The 3,735-nt window shown below is 43.6% G+C and overlaps 1 pseudogene; it reads left to right on the forward strand.

Annotated features, from left to right (window-relative positions):
- The first annotated feature begins 212 nt into the window (after positions 1-212).
- Positions 213-1,349, forward strand: LOC129734767 (cytochrome b-like; annotated as a pseudogene).
- The last annotated feature ends 2,386 nt before the right edge of the window (positions 1,350-3,735 follow it).

Below are 3,735 nucleotides of genomic sequence, written 5' to 3' on the forward strand. Positions count from 1 at the left end.
CACAAGCCTACTAAACAGCAGACAGAAATTCACCCTCCACCTAACTGACCTTTATTGGTACAAAAAGATAGGCCCTGAAGGACTTGCTGACCTACAACGGATTGCCACAAAGACCTCAACAACTCTCCACACCAGGTTAATAAAAACACACCTAGGATCCTTCACCCTATCCACCCTCATCATTTTACTAACATACTAAAAGAAGCACACTAATGGCCCGCACCCTCCAAAAGCCACACCCCCTACTAAAAATATTCGGTAACTCCCTAATCGACCTCCCCAACCCCTCCAATATCTCTGCCTGAACTTTGGATCCTTACTGGGCATTTGCCTGGCCACTCAAATCCTAACAGGCCTATTACTAGCCATACACTACACCGCAGAGACAACCCTAGCCTTCTCATCAGTCACCCACACATGCCGACACGTACAATATGGCTGACTAGTCTGCAACCTAGATGCCAACGGAGCCTCACTCTTTTTCATCTGCATCTACCTACACATTGGACGAGGCACCTACTACAGCTCCTACCTATACAAGGAAACCTGAAACACAGGCATCATTCTTCTACTTACTCTAATAGCAACAGCCTTCGTGGGTTACATCCTACCTTGATGACAAATGTCGTTCTGAAGGGCTACAGTCATCACCAACCTATTCTCAGCCATATCCTACATCGGACAAATCCTTGTCAAATGAGCCTGAGGGGGCTTTTCAGTAGACAACCCAACATGAACCTGATTCTTCACCCTATACTTCCTCCTACCATTTTTAATTGCAGGCCTCACCCTAATCCACCTCACCTTCCTCCACGAATCAGGCTCAAACAACCCCCTGGGAATTACATCAAACTGTGACAAAATCCCATTCCACCCCTACTTCTCCTCAAAAGACATTCTAGGGTTCATACTCATATACCTTCCACTAATAACTTTAGCCCTATTCACTCCCAACCTCCTAGGGGACACAGAAAACTTCATGCCATCAAACCTACTAGTCACACCCCCCCATATCAAGCCTGAATGGTACTTCCTATTCGCCTATGCCACCCTGCGTTCAACTCCCAACAAACCGGGCGGAGTACTAGCACTAGCCACCTCTGTACTAATCCTATTCTTAAGCCACTTCCTCCACAAATCTAAGCAACGCACAATAACCTTCCACCCCCTATCCCAGCTACTATTCTGACTCCTAGTCACTAATCTCTATACTAACATGAGTAGGCAGCCAACCTGTGGAACACCCATTCATCATCATCGGTCAACTAGCCTCCCTCACCTATTTCACAATCCTCCTAATCCTTCTCCCTCTTAGCAGGGCCTTAGAAAACAAAATCCTTAACTACTAAAACACTCTAATAGTTTATAAAAACGTTGGTCTTGTAAACCAAAGAATGAAGACCACACATCTTCTTGGAGTTCCTGCCAGCCTCAGGCTTGCATTTTTGCCCTGAATTATCCTATAATCCCCCTGGATCTGATTAAATTCACCACCACCACACCCTTTAATAATATTGCATGCACATATTTACCCCATTACATTACAAGTCAATGTAGTAAATGCATTTAATGTATGTATTGAACCCATCTCTGTATACTTGGGCGTAACGTTATTGACAGCCATCTATACTTTCTAGGATTATTTAAGCAATGATACACAGAATGTACACCCTCTCCCCTTGGACTAAATCCGTTATCCCTTAACCTTATACACGACAATTCTCCCTAGGATATGGCAGTGCTTTAACACATACCATGAATACTAGCAGGCCATAGTACTTAAACTACTTCTCAAAGTTTCAGGTTTCAGGTTATCTATTAATCATCCTTCTTACACGAAATCAACCTCTGCTGTTGCATATAAGGCTCTACTTTACTAGCTTCCGGACCATTCTTTCCCCCTATACCCCTAGCACAACTTGCTCTTTTGCGCCTCTGGTTCCTCTGTCAGGGCCATAACTTGTCTATTCCCTTAACCTTGTTTTTCAATGAGCCATCTGGTAGGCTATCAACTGTTTTGTCCGTGATGGCAGCATTTTCTCTTTTTGACACTTTTGGTTCCTTTTTTTTTTTTTTGGGGGGGGGGGGGGCATCTTCAGGCTGCCCTTCGAGTGCACTGGGTAAACACAACCTAAGATCTGGGCATCACATGGTTGGCGAGTGGCTATTAGTCCTCAGGAGCTGCTGAATGAGACAGTTTGCATATCTGGGGAATCACCTTTACACTGATGCGGTTTGTTTTCCATTCAGTTCATGTTACCTCTGCTGTCACTGACATATACCACTATATATGAATGCTCATTGGACATAATCTATCACTCTCTCTCTTCCTTTACCTTTCTAAACAACACCAGTAACATCTTAACCATTCCATCACCACACCACATTCACATTTTCATCACATTTTTTCATCAATTTTTTTCCATCCATTTCACAAGCTTTCAGCACCGAAATCACATTAATAGACACTCATTCCATTAACCATTTTTTACATTGAACCACATCCTAAAATATTCCCTTCCCCCTACCTCCCAACCTCAAAAAAAGAGGACTCAAACCTCCATCACTAATTCCCAAAGCTGGCATTTTCTATTAAACTATCTTCTGAGAGTCTTTTTTCCCAAAAAGTATCTAAATTGCCCCAATCACCCCACGAGACAACCCCCATACAAGCTCCAACACAACAGAGTGAGCAACAACCCTCAGCCTGCAACTAAAAACATTCCAACACCATACAAATAAAACATAGCCACCCCACTAAAATCCAAACCAACAGAAAACACACCCCCACTATCAACAGTATTCATCCCAGTCCCCCAACATCCAACACCACCTGCAACCACAACCCCCATAACCAACATCAAAGTAAACACCACGCCATACCCCATGCCAATCCCCCCAAGCCTTAGGAAAAGGATCTTCCACCAGCGCTACAGAATAAACAAAATCCACTAACATTCCCCCCAAGTAAACCATAAACAACACCAACAAAATAAAAGAAACTCCCAAACTTTTCAACCACTCACACCCAGCAACAGACTCAAACATCAGCTCAACAACCCCATAATAAGGAGATGGGTTGGACGCAACTGCTAATGCCCCCAAGACAAAACACATCCCTAAAAACCCCACAAAATAAGTCATGACTATTCTTGCTGGTGTCTATCCAGGATCCACAGCTTGTAAAACTCTTGTACAAACTTCAACCACGAGAACCCCACAAGGCCTTCACCAATAGCCTGTGCTAACCCAAACACAGCCCAATAACCTCAGCATCACATGACCAAGATAACCTCCACTAACACCCAAGAATTACCAAGTGAAACAACTTACTCAGAAAACTGCCCCAACACTGACACTACATCCACCCCGCCCACATTTTCAACCACTATACTGCCACATGTTACAAATTTTCACCATAAACTTCATCTCACATGCTCTCAACACCAAAATTGCATTAACAAACTATACCACAAAACCTACCACAACTCCTAAATAAGACCCCCTCCCAACACTAACGTGCAAACAACAAAACAATGAAACAACAAAACAAAAGTCCTGTAGCTTACAACAAAGCATGACACTGAAGATGGCAAGACGGCTTAACCCACAAACCCAGGGACAAAAGACTTAGTCCTAATCTTACCGTTGGTTTTTGCTAGACATATACATGCAAGTATCCGCGACCCGGTGTAAATGCCCTGAACCTCTCACTAAGACAAAAGGAGCAGGCAT

The sequence above is a fragment of the Falco cherrug genome, chromosome Z (assembly GCF_023634085.1).
Source record: "Falco cherrug isolate bFalChe1 chromosome Z, bFalChe1.pri, whole genome shotgun sequence".
Classification (NCBI taxonomy): Eukaryota; Metazoa; Chordata; class Aves; order Falconiformes; family Falconidae; genus Falco; species Falco cherrug.